This window comes from Aquila chrysaetos, chromosome 14, assembly GCF_900496995.4.
Source record: "Aquila chrysaetos chrysaetos chromosome 14, bAquChr1.4, whole genome shotgun sequence".
Taxonomy (NCBI): Eukaryota; Metazoa; Chordata; class Aves; order Accipitriformes; family Accipitridae; genus Aquila; species Aquila chrysaetos.
Genome location: NC_044017.1, coordinates 9740881 through 9761172, shown reverse-complemented (window position 1 = coordinate 9761172; position 20292 = coordinate 9740881). Strand labels below are relative to the sequence as shown.

General features: G+C 39.6%; 1 long non-coding RNA gene across 1 annotated transcript; it reads left to right on the top strand.

The window, feature by feature from the left end:
• Positions 1-2765: 2765 nt before the first annotated feature.
• On the top strand, positions 2766-16634 carry LOC115350651. The gene is made up of 4 exons (XR_003926542.2): positions 2766-2778; positions 6850-6854; positions 14379-14388; positions 16378-16634. It is a non-coding gene; the product is annotated as an uncharacterized LOC115350651 (long non-coding RNA).
• The last annotated feature ends 3658 nt before the right edge of the window (positions 16635-20292 follow it).

Genomic DNA, 20292 nt, shown 5'->3' with positions numbered 1-20292 from the left:
ATACTGAAACACTGTGTCATTAATATACTATAAAGAGACCAAGTTGTCCTTGATTTTCTTGCTGCATAGCTGGTATATAAGAAAATGAGAAAAGCTATTTCTAAGCCCTCTTCCACTTCAAAATAAAAGAAATATTGTTATAGACAAATATTCTTTATATTATTGCTTTTATATTTATTGTTTCTATCTTGTGCATTAAAATATTCTTTAAAGGCTATAAGACAAGTGGATGAAAATAATGGAATTAATATACAAGAGCTAAAGCAGTATACTGAGAATTTTCATCACAGCTCTTGCTTTATATGTGGGCTCCTTGTAAAGCATGAAGAACAAAGAGGATTTTAATCCTTTGTAAGTGGCCTCACACATTATATGTATGACACCAAAATACTATGGCCTTGAATCAAGAATAAAAACTGCCCCAAAGTATTAAGGAAAACTGTCCAAAACTTAATGGGAAGACCTTGGTCAAGTAAAACATTTCAACAGGTGGATCTAGACTGCTGGTGGAAATCTAAATGCAACTACTACTACTACTACAATGACGACAATGTGAGAAATTAAGAAAGCATTATTTAGGTGCTTTAAGACAGGCAATCTGGTCTTCTGGAAAGGTAATACACTGATTTTTCAAAACCTCTGACAAACACATACAGACTGAACATTCATTTTATGCTTGCTGCTTCTGACACAGATGGGATAGACTGGATTTGTTTCACATAGACAGTCCAGCTGCAACTTTTCATATGCAGAAGGCCTAGTAACAAATGCATGGTTCCTGAAGCTTCCAGATGTGCCTATGTTGTCCGGTCTGTCAGCTGAAGTCACACTGTATTAACTGAATGCACCCAGAATACACATCAAATTAATACTGGACAGTTAGATCTAAAAACAGTCTATGAGAATAACTAGGAACTATAGAAACCAAGGAACAAGATTTACAGCAGTTAAAAAGACCAAGGAGGACACCTTCCGTTAGAGTGTTTTAAACCATTTTAAATCAATAAAGAGGGCTAAAATAAACCCACTGTCCCTGCTGTTGAAGACATTTTATTTCATATAAAATACTTTAAAAATCACAAAGAAAAAGAATTACTAGCTAGGTGCCTCCTTTTCCCAAATGATTATTTTTTTTATTAATTGATATGAGTCCAATTAATATTTACTGGAAGTGAAGAAGGTAAAAGAAAAGTGATAACCTGTTCTTGCCAATTAACCTCTTCTCTGCTAGCTAGAATATTAAGGTATACAGTGCAAACAGGAATTCAGGGCCCTTTTTGTGGTGAAAATAACCAGTCTGGGCCTCTTGCATCCTATTTACTGTATACTCTAAATCCTGGACTCCTACTCCAAGGAAAGCACTTAATCTTTCACTTTCTTTTGAAACAATTAGATTTGTGTTCATCACCTGCAGGAACTTTCTCTTTTGCTAGTACAATATACCACATTACAAAAGATATATTTTTTTATGTCACCTCCTCTGTCATTCACACAACACAGGTATGACAACTACAGTGGCTGTTTATGCAGAAAAGTAAGCTGCAGAACAATTTCATTGATATCTTGATTGCATCAGTATGCAATGAAGAAAGCCTCAGCCAGGTTTCCACAGATTAATAGCAAATATTCCATGAAACAGATGTGATCTGATAAATGCTCCACAAAAACATCAGTTCTTGGGACAAAATTTAGGAGGTCAGTATTGAGCAAGTCTAATCATCATGGTAGCTGTGGGTTGTTTATGTCTAACCACAACATTTTATGGCTCAGACTCTGTTGACAGTCTGACACTGTTGACCAATATATTTTAACGCAAGGTTTAAGACTACCCAGACTTAAATAATATGGACTCCAAACCAGTGATGCATCTCTCTCTCTTCTCCATCCCCATCTGTGCTATTGGTATTTAGCTAGACAGAACTTAAGGAAAGAACATAAAGGGATTGAAAAGAACAGTCTTAAAGTTGTTGTAAATAACACCCCAGATTTCAGGGAGAATTTTTATTCCAAAACCATGCCTCTGTCCAAAATGTGGTGCTACTTATTATTGTGCATTATAATCTAGACACAAGAGAGAGTATGAGAATATGGCAGGTGCAATGGACTAAACGGTTTTGACTATAATCCATTTGAATTAAGTCTATGTGGCCAAAATGCAAAGCCCATCTGTTTAATATAGCTTTCCCACAAATAAATCAAAAAAACCCCAAACAAATATACAAAGAAAATTCCATACTCCTGTTTGGAAAAGGGGAAAATTAAGCCCTACGGTAGGCCATCTGTTAGAATTTATGTAAGCTACATGAGACACTCTTGGAGGTCATTGTGAGGCTCACAGAAGAAACAAAGCAGGCAAAGCAACCAAAACCAAAACAAAATCAAAACTTCTGCCATCATGATGTCCTTATCTCCCTTTGATTTCCAGTACTGGTAGAACATTTTTATCCTGCACGCTGCATAAAGGGCAAGCATAGTCTCCAGTCCTCTTTTGATCTTTAGTTTGTAGACTAGATTATATTTTTTATAGTCTTTCAGTCTGCATTAATCCATTCTGATTAATAAAATTTCACAGTTTATTTCAAACCTTCTGGACAATCAAATATGACCAGCAGTCAAGCTACTCTCAGGATAAAGCAAAAGACTTTTAGGTAATAACAGTAGCACTGCAGGGCCAAAATTAAGGTAATCAAGGACTCCAGGCCATAGTAACCCATAGGAGAACTTCCATCCTGTTATGGGCAAGCCAAGTGTCTGACCATTAACTGGGGCATTGTCAGAGTTGCTACTCAGGTAGCAGATATCTTGTGGAATTTTACTGCTTATATTAAAACACTTCCAAGAGAATTAATGACTTAGTAGTGTCTAAGATGGCCTAGCACCACATTCTTAAGGAAGATGCCATTCCATTGTATGACTTCTGACTAGATTTTGTATGTAGTTCTTAGTCTGAAAACCTTTGGTGTCTAAGTCTAGTCTACATGCTTTTATAGATCTCAGCTCTTGTGACTGTTAAGGTTCTTTCAATATCCAAGCCCATTTTTGTCTTGACTTACTGTGAGTAAAGATTTCCAGATTTAGCTTTATTTACGTAAGAATTCTAAAGGTTATTGTCTTGGAGACAATCACATGAATGTCATTAAGTTACAAAAGAGTTTCTGAAGCAGCATATTAAGTAATATAGTCATAAGAATTAACTGGATAATCATAGTCTTCATTTCTTTGTCTAAAAAAAAAAATAAAATGTGGTGGAACCAATATAATCATATCCTTCTCTTTTCCATGACTCCACTAAAAAATGCTATACTTTTCTTATTTAGTTTTTGCTCTTACAGCTAAGACTATTTCATAGGAGGTTATCGCTCAACATCTGCAACTGTAGGTGCAAATGCAAATGCCACCTCTCCTTACTCTTCACACCTTACTTCCCACTTCTCCAATCTGTCTAAATTTCATAGCCAAATTTCCTCCTCCTCTCTCTCCCTTTTATCTCAATCAACTACTTTCTACCCCTAATCCTTCTCCATTTTCAGCAGTAAATTCAGGTTTCCTTTTCCCACTCACCAACATCTCCATCATTCTAGATCTCCTACACTTCACATTTGACCCTAACATATTTCCATTTCTTGCCCTCTTTCTTCTGCTATAAGCAGCCACAAATTTGTATAGTAGTCCTAATCTATTTCTCAATTTCCTACTTTGAACAGCTTTTCATGTTCTGTTTTTCCTCCCTACATACAGTTTTAAGTAGTTGCCTTTTCAAAGCAACCTTTTTTTTTTCCTCTGTTCAGGTGGGTCTTGTTCCTTCAGTACTGTTGTCTCTTATTTAAGTTTATATATTCTCATTGGGGTTTTGTATAGCTGCAAGAATTTAAATTAAGTCACAGTTGATAACAGGTAAAATTCCATGGTCTCCAGTGCACACACATGTCATGTAGTGTCCCTCAGTAGTGCTGCTCGAAATATTGTTCTGGCATAACATAATGTTTGTTTGTAGAACCCAGGTTGCTGATTTTCTCACTGATTTCTATCATGTCTATGTGGCAGTGAAACATATGTAGGAAATAATATTAAGTTTTCTTTGAATGCCAGAACTTTAGTTTGACATGAGTGATGTATTTAGAAAAGAAAGAAAATTTGTGTGGTGGGTTGACCCTGGACAGGGGAGAGAGAATATAATGAAAAACTTGTGGGTTGAGATAAGGACAGGGAGAGATCACTCACCAATTACTATCTCAGGCAAAATAGACTTGACTTGGGGAAATTCGTATAATTTATTACCAATCAAATCAGAGTAGTGTAATGAGAAATAAAACAAAATCTTAAAACAACTTCCCCCACTCCTCCCTTCTTCCCAGACACAACTTCACTCCCAATTTTCTCTACCTGCTCCCCCCACAGTGGCACAGGGGGACGGGGAATGGGGGTTGGGGTCAGTTCATCAAATGTCTCTGCCGCTCCTGCCTCCTCAGGGGGAGGACTCCTCACTCTTCCCCTGCTCCACCGTGGGGTCCCTCCCACAGGAGACAGTCCTCCACGAACTTCTCCAATGTGAGTCCTTCCCATGGGCTGCAGTTCTTCATGAACTGCTCCAGCATGGGTCCCTTCCATGGCATGCAGTCCTTCAGGAGCACACTCCTCCAGTGTGGGTCCCCCACGGGGTCACAAGTCCTGCCAGAAAACCTGCTCCAGCGTGGGCTCCTCTATCCCTGAGGCCACAGGTCCTGCCAGGAGCCTGCTCCAGTGCGGGCTTCCCAAGGAGTCACAGCCTCCTTCGGGAACCCACCTGCTCCAGCATGGGGTCCTCCCTGGGCTGCAGGTGGAGATCTGCTCCACCGTGGACCTCCCTGGGCTGCAGGGGGACAGCCTGCCTCACCATGGTCTTCCCCACAGGCTGCAGGGGAATCTCTGCTCCGGCGCCTGGAGCATCTCCTCCCCTCCTTCTGCACTGACCTGGGGGTTTGCAGGGTTGGTTCACTTACATGTTCTCACTCCTCTCTTTTGGCTGCTCTTGTGCTGCAACTTTTTTTCCCTTCTTAAATGCATTATCCCAGAGGTGCTACCACCTTCACTAATTGTCTCAGCCTTGGCCAGCAGCAGGTGCGTCTTGGGGCCAGCTGGCATTGGCTCTATCAGACATAGGGGAAGCTTCTGGTGTCTTCTCACAGAAGCCACCCCTGTAGCCCCCCCACTACCAAAACATTGCCACACAAACCCAATACAATTTGTCATTATCATTATAGACCATTTTCTTAAAATACAGTATTTATTATAAAGTCCAAGTGCAATTGTTAGTATGCTAATTAAAGAAACCACTCTTTTCTTTTCTGCCTTAGTATCTTTCTTTGCATAATTCATTCCTTTGAAGATGTAATGAACTATATACCTTCTACTTTGTCACGTGGTCTGATTTTGTTTTTCCCCACAGAGTACAAAATTAGAAGCTATTAAATGTCAATCCAATAATTTAGATTTTTCACTGACTTTTTAGGTAAACTCATTTCCCTCACTTTATCCCTTAACATTTTAGAAAGATTTAAGTATAAGTAAATTATTATTGGCTTACAAAAATAAAATATAGAATCTGAGTTTGATAAAAGCCTTTTAAAATTGGAAAGTAGACCATTTAAATCAAGAAAAATCCCACAAACGCTCTGTATTTTCTGATCTAAACATATCCATTCTCTTCACATTTTTAATGTAGTTTCCTTTTTTATCCACCTTTTTGCTTCTATTGGCCATATTGGAATGTGTAGAGTTCCTCCCACTCAATTAGCACCCAAGGCAGATATGATTTGATTGCTAGTGATTTAGATGAGCTATGGGGAAGCTGGCTAGCACAGTAGGATGTGTTTACTGGGAGAGGTTTTTCTGGTCTTCATTTTCACTGGAAGTGAAAAGTTAATGTAGCATCAGCCAGTTATGTTGTTAATAGCTGTACGCTTGACTGCATACAGACTGTCATACTGGGAAGGGCAGAAAAATGTACAAAACACATGGAACATCTCTATTTCTTTAGTAAGCTCTCCCAATCATTATACCTTCTCTTCCACTACGTATGTGTCTTCAAACTTTCTGCTTTAGCAGTGCTCTTTATCCACTGACAAAATAAGAGCTCTGTGACTCAGTAGCACACCAGAACCCCACCTATCCATCCCAAGAAATCATATACTCTGATACTTAAGAATTCAATATATACTTATTCAACTAAGGTGTGGACCTTTTTGTTACTGTGGTCTTCGCGAAGTTTATTGTGAAACGTTTTTAACTCGTACTTGGAATTACATAAGAAACAAGAACTAAATTTGATCATGCTCAGCATTATACTCAGTTGAAATATCTGCAAGAATAGCAACTGACATACTTGTAGTAATGAATCTCATTTGGTAAGTTCAGCAGAAAGGATAAAAATTTTGCATAACTCATAAGGAGATTTGGAGGCTTTCTAGTTGCTGATTCCTTTAGCAATCAGATTTTGAGGTGTAGAAGGAATGTTTGTCTATTTTTTTTTCTTTCTTCCTTAAAACCTGACAAACCCATACAACACAAATAAGTTTTTTATAAGTAATATTATAAGAAGTATCTGCAAAATATACTGCAAATGTCAAACTTGGTTTATAGGACTGGGTGGCATTTTTATATTCACTAAGTCTTAGTTTTACTAGACATGCAATCTTTCTAACATATAAAAGTCTGCAGGGGTCTCTGAGACTATATATCAACACTAAGTAGCTGTAACACTTTATGATACTATAAATGTAAAAGCAGTACTATTACATTTGATGAGAGTTATTCACTTTTGTACGGCAACAACTACACAAGAATTAAATAACATTGAATGAATGAACAGAGTGGATGTACAACAAAATACACTAAACTTGATTTACTGCATGAAAGTGAAAAATGAATACCCAAGGACTTCTTTTCTTCTTCTTTTTGCTTACATTAGGTAGGTCCACGCTACTGAGCTTTAATAAGATCTGCATTTGGCCTCATCTCATGTTGCATGGACCATATCAGGTACCTTGCAGTGAGTGAGAGAATTCAGCATAAGTAAAGGTTATAATAAGATCTTTGCATAAGTTTTTTGAGGGTATTTGTTTGATTTAACATCATCAAGAAGATCTAGGGTTTGTGTGTAGTACTTCTGTGTACTTTGTCCAAGTATACAATATACATGAAATTAATATCCACTCAACTTTTCAATACCCTCAGTCTCCACAGTGAGCTTCATATCCATATTGCATAACAGGTCATGCCACTTTAGACTGAACGAACTCTGTAGGCACTGTATTTGAAATTCCTACATTTCTTCCATAAGATCTCTGTCTAAGATCATTCCAAATTTGACTGCTGCTCTGAAACACCTCTGGAACCTGTATTTTCTTTTTTAAGTGGGGGCCTCCAAGAAAAGCATTCTGACTTAATTTTAACCTGTAACCCATTCCACAACTCCATACCCTGGTATTGTGCATATCCTACTGTTCTAATGCCTCAAACTTTATTCCCTCACCAAATATAAATCTGAATTTCTAACTGCGTCCTTTCTCTTGGTGAAGCTTAAATTAGGCTGTGCCTTTCCTAGAGCAACTCATAATTGTAAACTGAAGAATTCCTCCAAAATGAACTGGAAGACTGCCTTTGGAGACTTGATTATCATATCTTTCCAGTCTTTTCCCAAAGCTGGGTCCATTACCTTGACTACATTTCCCTAAAAAACCGAAGAAGCATAAGTTGAATAAATAATCTGCCAATGGCACTTGCACATGTAGAGACATGGTCAAATCATTATATGCTATCTTGTATTCACAGGTACTTTATTGTCCACCAAGTATCAACTTTTACTTTCAGACAAATTATTCAGGTTGACTGAATACATTAGGTCTATAGGCTTTTCAAATCTTCTAAATAAATATGTCTTTAAAATGTTGTTTCCTTTTTTTATGTACCCCTAATCACATTTGCATAACTGTTTTGTTTTGTTTTGTTTTGTTTTGGTTTGGTTTTTATAGCTCTTTTTAATTCTTGCACATATTTGTGTTACTTTGCTTTAAGATCTCTACAAATTGGCAGAAGAACTATTCTTTTCTGGACAAATATCCTCACATTGTTTTTCACATCTTACATAAAACAATTAACTGTTTTGTTATCCTAATAGCAATTGCTATTTCCTAAAATACTAAACTGCTTGCTTTTCAAGTACTAGGGCAGCATAGGAAAGACCACAACATACCTTGTCTACTTCATGTTGTTTCTTCAGGATGATATTAACTTGACACTACAGGTCTGACAATTTTGTGGCTATGCTGCTAGAGAGTATGAGTTGAGAGCACCAGAGATGTCCACACAAAAGCCAGCTGTGTTGTACAGATTGTCACCAAAGGGGTTCCAAGAAATAAATTCTCTCTATGATCTCTATTTGAACCCACAGTCATACAATTTGTTCCATCCAGAAGTGAATATGGATAACAGGGAGTAACTAACCTTCCTATTAAGTGTTGAAAATATCCAGGAAGTTTTTGGTTTGATTTTCTTCTTATCTTACTAATGTTAGTTTATCATCCTCTTGGTATTCCAGCATAAGGAATTTTCTTCCTGCTATTTCTCTTGTTCAGTTGTAATTCTTGGATACTTTGAATTACTTTGATACACTTCTATTCTGCCCTGATTTTTTTACTGCACTGTCTCTCAGTTATGTGATATATGGCTTTAATAATGTTCAAAAAACATTGTATCAAATTTCTATTATTATAAACATGGACTGATATAATTGCAAATTATTCTTTCTTATTTCTTGTATTCCTAATATCCATTCAAAATTCCAGGCTTAGGATCATCTTCCTTACTCATTATTTTGGTCTCCAAACCAATGGCTCCTCATTTCCTAGCTCACTGAATTAAAGCTTTATGGTTTTAGCATTGAAGTTATTCATCATAGCTTTTTTCTATCCAAGCTATCATTTTTTTCATCTATTGTGTCATACCCCATAAATTTGTTCTGCCAGTAATACTAACTTTAAACTGAACTTTCCACAACATTTTCTTTAACCTTTCTTAAATATAATATCTAATTTTTGTCCCCAATTCTCTCTCTTATGTTGTGTAAATGAATACATTTTCTTCATATGAAGCAAAAATAATCACTTCTACTAAAAGGACTATAAATGTGTAACCAACAAATAGTATATGTTGTCTGCTAACTATAGTTGATCTGATTTACCTAACAGACACAATAAATGCTTTCACTCTCACAACTGAAAATGTAGTACACCTGGAAACTGCAACGTACACAGTATTTTTTATATAGCAACTGGTTTGTGCTACTATCAATTTGGCCAATTATTTATGATATTGCAAATACAAATGATTCATCTATCAAAGTAACTAATGGTAAAGCAGGTGTTTCAGACTTCTTTGGTGTAGAGTAAGAAACAGCTTTACTCAGCAATACCTATTTAGTGGACTAAGCACTGGCACAGGTTGCCCAGAATGGTTGTGGGATCTCCATCCTTGGAGATATTCAAAAGCCGTCTGGACGTGATCCAGGGAAACTGGCTGTAGGTGGCCCTGCTTGAGCAGGAGGGTTGGACCGTATGTCCTCCATAAGTCCCTTCCACCCTCAACCATTCTGTGATTCTATGGATGGGCACGTGTTTCAAGGAAGGAGACGTATAGGCATGTAGATAGAGACTGATTAAAATGTAGAAATAATTGTCACAGTGTCTTGACATAATCAAATATATTTCAGATTCCTCAGGTTTTGATTTCTGAAGCCTTTTGGAGGACTCCTCTGATGCCTGTGGGAAGAATGTGCCTTAATGATTGATAGACTCTGATGGGCCCACCTCTTTTTACTAACTATAGGAGGACAAAAGTAGACAAAGTACCAAAAGTTTAGATGGCTGAATTTATAGAAAACAAATCACACCTAATGTGTTTAAACTAGCTGAGCTTCTTCACTTTACCGTGTCAGAAACTGTGTCATTCTGGACAGCAGGAAAGGTATATGCAAAGCCCAGTTGCCCTCCCCATAGTCTTGATGACTGCAAGAACTGTTCTACTTCCAGTAATGTGGAGGAAGTGCAGGCAGGATAGCATCAGCATTACCTGCTAATGTAAAACCAGTTGACAGTTACGTCCTTGTCCTGTTTGGTGGGGAAGCCAGAGCTTCCAACACTTTCTTCACTTTAGAACAAATTTGCATGCTGTGACAATAATTGACAGTTCTTAAAGGAGCATGAGGTAAATGAGAGTATTAATATTATCTGAATAGGTAATGTATAAAATAATCTAGATTAGATGAACAACTGAAAATTTAAAAGCAAAAAGAATGCACAGTGCACCAGAGCATTTTTTCTTCTCACTGCTTTAATCTGCATGCCATTCATTTCAAATTAATAAAGTATTTGAGGCTTTAGAGTGTTTGTATAATTTTGTTTGGTTTTAATTATGTCACCAATTTCAGATGGAATCTAAAGAAAAGGTAGTTGTTTTAGTGTGATTCAGTGTGATTTCAACTGGGTGGCAGTTTAATAATCAGTAATTTACACTATGTACTAGTGTACAATACGAAATACCACTGTAATAGCAGGCCAAATTTCATTTACTTTTCCTGCATGACCAGTATTATGGATGTCATTGAGGTTATCTTCAGTTATTTGGCACAGTTATTTGTATTTTCTATTTTTTCTCCTGTCCTTTCTTTGTTCACAAAACCTTTTCTCTTGTCTTGAAACATCTTTTATTGCCTAATTTGTTCATCATGTCCACAGTGCATTAAAAACCTAAAAAGGAAACCTAATCCAACTACTGTGCAAGTTTTCCAAACAAAATGAAATATATTGTCTGGCTTAGGCATAGTCAGACTTGGGTACAGACAGCTCCATAATTTTGCAACTAGACAGATGTTATCAGCAGAATTGTTAAAAATAAGAATGTTGACAAAGGAGGACTCTTCAGTACTAAACAAATTTAAAGACTGATAGCTGTCTAATCAGAGAAGTTAGGTATAAAGAATGGCTCTAGATTTGAACCAGAGAGGATGATCTAGGTTATCACATGATGCTGTTTAAAGAAGAGACTACCTGCAATTTCCTGAACTTTGTAAAGAATATTTTTGTTGTCTGGTCAGAAAGCCAAACAAATGAAATCATAGAATCACAGAATTATGTAAGTTGGAAAGGATATCCAGAGGTCATCTTGTCCAATCTCCTGCTCAGAGCAGAGCCAACTCAGAGCTGGCTGCTCAGGTCCATGCTCGGTCAGGTCTGAATATCTCCAAGGATGCTGATTCCAAAATCTCTCTGAGAATCTGTGGTTCAGTTTGAGTGCGAATGTTTGATCACCCTCATGTAATTTTTTTTTAATTTTGAAACTGTATTTCCTGTATTACTTGTGTCTGTCATCTCTTGTCCTTGATTCTGCACCTCCAAAGAGGGACTGACTTCCATCTTTTTTACACCTTGCCATTAGGTAGGGGCAGACAGCAATGAAGTCTCCCCATAGCTTTCTCATTCCCAGGCTGAACAACTCCCCTTCTCTGAGGCTCTCCTCCTTTTGTTATGTGCTCCAGGCCCCTGACCAGCTTGGTGGCCTTCCGCTGAACTCTTTCCAGTATGTCCATGTCCCTTTCATACTAGGAAGCCCAGTACTGGACACATTACCCCAGATGTGGTCTCAGATGTGGTCTCACCAGTTCTGAGTAGAAGGGAAGGATCATCTCCTTCAACCTGTGACAATGCTCCTCTTAATGCTCCCCAGTATACGGTTGATCTTCTTTGCAGCCAGCACACACAGCTGAAGCACTTTCTGAAAAAACAGGCAAAACTCTACACCCCCTCCGCTCCAAACCAGAAGCTAGCACTCTGTCAACCTCTGGCAGTAATGAATATAACTTAAACTATTTTATATCTTTCAATCTTGTTTTCTGACGATCAGGGGGGTCTCATCCAACTACTAATGCTATCCAAACTCTCACTATTGACTTCAGTGGGAGCTAAACAGAGACAATATGTAGGTCTATGTTTGATAACATTCAGCAGAGAAAGGAAAATTCTGGATAAAATTTAATAGTATGAGTTGTGGGCACAAATATCACAGTGAAATGTGGCCACACCCCAGGTAGAAAAGCAAACATGATTTTGAATGGTGAAATATGGGATTAAAATGTACAATGAATAAGTCAAAAAGGAAGCAAAAAATGGACTTCAACAATTTTGAAGATTTAAAATGAATAAATGTATTTGTATATATGTTGCTACTTTCATTTCATATCATTGCTTCATAAAGTCCTAATATGGAAGATCTAACAGAAGTATTTTTTTTTTAAATAAGCTTTTTTTCATGAAATAGAAGTAGATATGTGGATGCAGCAGAGAGATCTAACACTATTTAAGACCACCTTTCTGCTGGACTTATCTTTGAAAGAAAACCTGATAATTAATATGCAGTATATTTCATTTTACAGAACCTCACCATTCTGGAATTTTTATCATTATATAGTTTCCCTGAAATCAGTGATGCAAACACCTAATTACAGTAGAATGACCATGAGAAGATAAATATATATTTCACAGTTTCGCCTTAGATCTATATGTATTTTGATGAATCACAGAGTCCTTGGTTAGACAGCAAAGAAAGATTGTTACTATATGCCAGCCAACTAGTATTTTTCAAAATATAGTGTGAATGCTAATATTTGCAATATTGGTCAAACAGAAGCCAAGGTTTTAAAAGAGGTGATTTATTTTAAAGACCCTATTTAAAATAATTACTTAAATATCTAATTTAGATTCCAATGGGGAAATAATTCATTGTTCTGAGGCAGTTGCCAAACATCCTCAGATCATCACTGCAGAGAGAAAGGTGCTTCTGAAGATCCACAGCTCACCTGAATTGAATAATGCACTTCTCATTTGCCCTCTTTCTGTCTCCCTGCACCACACACAGTTCAAAAGAAAGAGTGGAGAATGGTGTAATCCAGGTTAATGCATATTTTATGTCAAGGAGTCTGGTAACTGTCTCACCTGTCCCTTGGGGAAATGCTGTAATTGCTAGATTCCTGTGCAATTTATTGTGGACAGACACTTCCAATGATGTCACTATTTATTAATGCTGGGAACACCATTTATACTTTCAGAATTTTTTTAGGAGAATCTAAGTTCATCCTAGTGCTGATGGCAACGAAGCTGTAGGCAGCAGGTAGATGATCATCACGGTCTCAGAAAAAGTGTTTCTGAACACTTGCGAGCTTCAGTTTATACATCCACACAATTTGAGGCTTGGAAGTGATGTTAATAGATTAAGGAATCTGTAATGGCTATTCAGCAATAAAGACATAAAAGGGTTCTTGCAGTCAAGTTGATGGTGGAATTTTGTTTCCTACTTCCTAATTATGGTAGGATTTAGGTGGACTGAATCTGTTTTAATGAATTTTACATTTAATAATATTTAAACTTCAGATTTGTTAAGACTTTTATGTCGTTAAATTCTACTGATCTCAGGTTAGGTTAATGCACTGTATCTACCCTTATTTGCATCTCAAATTCTACTCTAGCCTATATATTAACCAGTAGTCTCTATTAGCTCTTGAGCCTCATTGTCCTGTTGTGGTTTTCAGTAATTCTCACTTTCATGTACTCTCACCACTGTAACTTCTTTCACAGTGATTCAAATCTCCTTGTTAAAAAGACAAAAGAGGAGGAAACAGGAAAAAAAAGTGAATTTAATGGAAATTGAGATAGAGTACTGTGATAGACTGATTCAGTCTGATATCACTCCATATTCTGAAGCATGGTGAATATTAGAAAAAAAAGTTAAAAATAAAATGCAGTCTAGGTATTCTTTAACTGAAAATAGATCAAACTATTCAATCCTCACTTTATATATAGCTATATTGCAAGTGTTTATGGCTGTGTTAATGTGTGGGAGTATGTGTGTTTATATATATATATATATGTATTTATGTATATATGTATGCATGAGAGATGCCAAGCTGCATTTCTTTGGTGAACAAAACCTAGTTCTGCTAATGAATAAAGGGAGGAACAGGAAGAATATATTGAGAAGGTGGACAACATGGGATGATTGCTATTGAGGTCTGAAAATCATAACATAAAGGTGTTTCTTTTTCACTAGAAGAGCAGAAGGGAACATATTATAAACCTTTAAAGGCAGGGTGTTCATTTAGCTTCTAAAGGGAATTTTTCAGAATACATAGGAGACAGTATACAGAAGTGCATCAGCATTTTCTTTGTACACTAAAGTAATAGTAATAATGGGGTTAAAAGCTCCACTCAGTGCATCAGGTTTGAAATTTCACAGGGGCGCAGATATCAAGCTGACAGCATAAGTAGGGGAAAAAAAAAGTTAAAAAAGAGAAGTTCACAAAATGTGTTATATATCTAAAAGAGGAAAAATGCAAGGCTGATTTCATAATGCTGTGGCACAGCACAAAGAAGGCCATCTTAGAATTTATTCCCTCCTTCAGTATTGTCTTCTAATGATATTTTATTTATAAAGCTTTCATCTGTGTATGTGTTATTTTTGGTTGGTAAGTCTCTCTCTCTCTCTCTCACACTGCCTCTCTTAGACTTACTTCCTTGCTGTATCTGATTTCACACATAGAAGTAACAGAGTATCTGGGATACAGGGAGAGAAACACTGAGCTCCTTGGACAGTGGGATGCCTACCTTTAAGAAATGTGACATTTGCGGTGTGACTGACAAAGTAATGTGTCACTTGGTGACTCCTTGACACTTGGCACATATAAAATTGATGTTATGTAACACAGATTTGTGTGGTTTATTCTGATGAAATATTTCACACTAAAAGCAACATTTTTTAATCAAGCAATTCACACTCCTCCAAAGATATGTAATAATTTTCAGAAGAAGGCATCTATTTATGATTTGGCTGAACTAAGCTTCTTTTACATCACTCAAGTAAAAACCCAACTCACAGACTTAATTTGTTTTTAAACTACTGGCATGTAGTGTTGGAGAAATACCTCAATTTCAGAAGAAAACTGAAAGCTCACTGAAAATGTATTTACTTACCTCTGGTCCATGTTCTTTAGGATGAGGTCAGGGTTTTAGCCTCACAGGCATCTTTCCCAAGTTCATGTCAATATCATCTTACTTTTCACTCAAAAAATGTCAAAAGCTAGCATAAAGAGAAACAATACATCTACTGCCTTTATGTTAGCTGAAACACAAAACATCTAGAAATAAGAATTTGTTTCAAAAACTTTTTGATGGCAGACTGTAACCATAATATTTATTGACAATTTTTAGTCAAGAAAAAATCCTCTTTCAGGAAAGAAATTAACATATTCTCAGCTTTAATCACATGTTTATGTTCTAACATATCTGAAGTACACTTCTGTGCATTTTTTTTCCCTGTTAATGGATTTATGTTTATTATTAGAACCAATATTTAATCTTGGATTACAACAATGACTTTTCATGCAACCTGTTTTTTGTTTGGTGTTAAAAATATAAAAGTGTACTCATACTAAGGCCATGCTACCAATCTTCACAAGATTACCAAAGTGCAACATAGATGGTAGTAGAACAGAAATTGAGCTGCAAGTTTGGTTAGTTTTATAAGCTATTTAGTTTCTCCATCACGTGGTGTTTCAACATCAAAAGTAGATCAAGTTTTAGGCACCATTTGGGAATTACACTTGAGCTGCTACCTTTTTAGGTTTCTCATTCCATCAGTAAACTTAACTACTTAAAAAAGGAAGTATGTGGAATTCTGAAGATCAGTAAGCAACAGACCATGTGTTCCACTTTTGTTTTATTACTAATGATGCATAGAGATGAGAAGAATGCAACATATGTGAGTAATAGTCAATCTATTCAGAAAGAAAAAGAAAAAAAGAAGACTAATTAATTATTAAATAAACACCTTTGTTGATTCTTTGCATTAGTGCAATTTCCTTAGTGCTGTCCAGTATTCAGATTAAGAAAAACAATTTTAGAACGTGTGCTTTGTTATTGATGAAAAAGTTAATGTAATTGCGATGTTGATTTCCAGGGCTATAAGCATGTTATGCCTCAAGAATCTTGACTAGAAGTCCACTCCTTTTCACTTTTTCAGGTTCTCTGATATCACACTCTATAAATTTATGCTAAGCTAGGGATGATAAAAGCAGTTTCAATTGACATTTGTAAGCCTATTTAAGTACTCCTAAAGTAACACTACTGCTTGCAGGAAGAACTTAAAATATTTTAAAATACTTTTAAACTCATCTGTGGCTCCTAGAAGATTATTCTTTAAGCCATGTACTATCCATTGCAGTTTAAGGTTGTCTGCAAGCTAAAAAATACAGTGGTCTTACGTTAATCATTTGAAAATGTGTCAGTGAAATTATAGAATGGAATAGTTTGGGTTCGAAGGGACAATAAAGATCATGTAGTTCCAACCCCTCTGCCATGGGCAGGGACACCTTCCACTAGACCAAGTTGCTAAAAGCGCCATCCAACCTGGCCTTGAACAATTCCAGGGATGGGGCATCCACAACCTCTCCGGGCAATATGTTCCAGTGTCTCGCCACCCTCACAGTGAAGAACTTCTTCCTTATCTCTAATCTAAATCTACTCTCTTTCACTTTAAATACATTACCCCTTGTCCCCTTGTCCTATCATTACATACCCTTGTAAAAAGTCCTTCTTTGGCTTTCCTGTCGGCCCCCTTTAGGAGGTAGGTACCCCTTTACATACTGGAAGGCTGCTATAAGGTCTCCCTGGAGCCTTCTCTTCTCCAGGCTAAACAACCTCAATTCTCTCAGCCTGTCCTCATAGGGGAGGTGCTTCGGCCCTCTCATCATCTTCATGGCCCTTCTCTGGACTTTCTCCAACAGGTTCATGTCCTTATGTTGGGTGCCCCAAAGCTGAGCACAGTACTGCAGTTGGGGTCTCATGAGAGCAGAATAGAGAGGGGGAATCACCTCCCTCAACTTGCTGGTCACACTTCTTTTGGTGCAGCCTAGGATGCAATTGGCTCTCTGGGCTGCTGTATTGGTTTTGCTGGCAAGGTTTTGGTAGCGGGGGGGGTTACAGGGGTGGCTTCTGTAAGAAGTTGCTGGAAGTTTCCCCTGTGTTCGAGAGAGAGCCAATACCAGCCGGCTCTAAGATGGACCTGCCGCCGGCCAAGGCCAAGCCAATCAGCGATAGCGGTAACGCCTCTGTGATAACATTTTTAAGAAGGAAAAAAAGTTGGGATAGGCAGATTCGGCAGCCGGAGAGAGGAGTGAGAACATGTAAGAGAAACAACTCTGCGGACACCAAGGTCAGTGCAGAAGGAGGGGGAGGAGATGCTCCAGGCGCCGGAGCAGAGATTCCCCTGCGGCCCGTGGTGAAGACCATGGTGAGGCAGGCTGTCCCCCTGCAGTCCATGGAGGTCCACGGTGGAGCAGATATCCACCTGTAGCCCGTGGAGGACCCCACGCCGGAGCAGGTGGGTTTCCCGAAGGAGGCTGTGACCCCGTGGGAACCCTGCGCTGGAGCAGGCTCCTGGCAGGACCTGCGGATCTGTGGAGAGAGGAGCCCATGCTGGAGCAGGTTTTCTGGCAGGACTTGTGACCCCGTGGGGGACCCACGCTGGAGCAGTGTGCTCCTGAAGGACTGCACACCGTGGAAAGGACCCATGCTGGAGCAGTTCGTGAAGAACTGCAGCCCGTGGGAAGGGCCCACGTTGGAGAAGTTCGTGGAGGACTGTCTCCCGTGGGTGGGACCCCACGTTGGAGCAGGGAAGAGTGTGATGAGTCCTCCCCCTGAGGAGGATGAAGCGGCAGAAAACAACGTGTGATGAACTGACCGTAAATCCCATTCCCCGTCCCCCTGTGCCGCTGGGGGGGTTGGTAGAGAAGCCGGGAGTGAAGTTGTGCCCGGGAAGAAGGGAGGGGTGGAGGCAAGGTGTTCTGAGATTTGGTTTTATTTCTCATTACCCTACTCTGGTTGATTTGTAATAAAGTGAGTTAATTTCCCCAAGTTGAGTCTGTTTTGCCCGTGACGGTAAGTGATGAGTGATATCTCTCCTGTCCTTATCTCGACCCACAAGCTCTTTGTTATATTTTCTCTCCCCTGTCCAGCTGAGGAGGGGGAGTGATAGAACGGCTTTGGTGGGCACCTGGCAACCAGCCAGGGTCAACCCATCACAGCTGCAAGTGCACATTGCTGGGTCATATTCAGTTTGGCATCCACTAATACCCCCAAGTCCTTCTCCTCAGGGCTGCTCTCAATCCATTCATCGTTCAGCCTGCATTTGTGCTTAGGATTGGCCCAACCCATGTGCAGGACCTTGCACTTGGCCTTGTTGAACTTCATAATGTTCACACAGGCCCACCTCTCAAGCCTGTCAAGGTCCCTCTGGATGGCATCCCTTCCGTCCAGTGCGTCAACCGCACCACACAGCTTGCTGTCATCAGCAAACTTGCTGAGGGTGCACTCAATCCCACTGCCCATGTTGCCGACAAAGATGTTAAACAGCGCTGGTCCCAATACTGACCCCTGAGGAAGGCCACTCATCAATGGTCTCCACTTGCACATTGAGCCATTGACCGCACCTCTTTGAGTACGACCATCCAGCCAATTCCTTATCCACTGAGTAGTCCATCCATCAAATCCATGTGTCTCCAATTTAGAGATAGGATGTCATGTGGGACAGTGTCAAATGCTTTGCACAAGTCCAGGTAGATGACATCTGTTCCTCTTCCCTTATCCGCCATCGCTGTAACCCCATCATACAAAATTGTCAGGCACAATTTGCCCTTATTGAAGCTATGTTGGCTGTCACCAATCACGTCCTTATTTTCCATGTACCTTAGCATAGTTTCCAGCAGGATCTACTCCATGATCTTGCCAGGCACAGAGGTGAGACAGACTGGCCTGTAGTTCCCCAGGTCTTCCTTGTTCTCCCTTTCTAAATATGGGGGTTATGTGTCCTCTTTTCCATTCAGTGGGAACTTCCCCGGACTACCACGACTTCTCAAATATGACGGATAGTGGCTTAGCACCTTCACCTGCCAGTTCCCTCAGGACTGACAGATGCATCTCGTCAGGTCCCGTGGACTTGTGCACCTTCAGGCTCCTTAGATGGTCCTTAGATGGTCTCAACCTGATCTTCTCCTACAGTGGGCGGTTCTTCATTCTCCCAGTCCCTGCCTTTGCTTTCTGTGACTTGAGTGGTATGGCTGGAGCACTTGCCAGTGAAGACTGAGGCAAAAAAGTTCTTGAGTACCTCAGCCTTCTCCATGTCCCAGGTAACCAGGTCTCCCATTTCCTTCCAGAGAGAGCCCACATTTTCCCTAGTCTTCCTTTTATCACCGATCCACCTGTAAAAGCTTTTGGTTTTGCCCTTGATGTCCCCTGGCCAGATTGAATTCTGTGAGGGCTTTGGCTTTCCTAACCTCATCCCCGGCTGCTTGGACAATTTCTCTGTATTCCTCCCAGGCTATCTGTCCTTGCTTCCACCCTCTGTAGGCTTCCTTTTTGTGTTTGAGTTTGTCCAGGAGCTCCTTGTTCATCTATGCAGGCCTCCTGGTGTTTTTGCCTGACTTCCTCTTTGTTGGGATGCATCCCTCCTGAGCTTGGAGGAGGTGATCCTTGAATATTAACCACCTTTCTTGGGCCCCTCTTCCCTCCAGGGCTCTATCCCATGGTACTCTACCAAGCAGATCCCTGAAGACGCCAAAGTCTGCTCTCTTCAAGTCCAGGGTAGGGAGCTTGCTGTGCGCCTTCCTTGCTACTCTGAGGATCTTGAACTCCACCATTTTGTGGTCACTGCAGCCAAGGCTACCCTTGAGCTTCACATTCCTCACCAGCCCCTCTATGCTGGTGAGACCAAGGTCCAGCATAGAACCTTTCCTCATTGATTCCTCTATCATTTGGAGAAGGAAGTTGTCATCAGCACATTCCAGAAACCTCCTGGATTGCTTATGCCCGGCTGTGTTGTCTCTCCAAGAGATATTGGGGTGGTTGAAGTCTCCCAGGAGGACCAGGTCTTGTGAATGTGAGGCTGCTCTTATTTGTCTGTAGAGGGCCTCATCCACTCGGTCTTCCTGGTCAGGTGGCCGGTAGCAGACCCCCACTACAATGTCACCTGTCCCTGCCCTCCCTTTAATCCTGACTCATAGGCTCTTGGTTGGCTCCTCACCCATCCCCAGGCGGAGCTCCATGCACTCCAGCTGGTCATGGACATGGAAGGAGACACCTCCTCCTCATCTCCCTTGACTGTCCTTCTGAAAGAGCCTGTATCCTTCCATTCCAACAGTCCAGACATAGGAGCCAT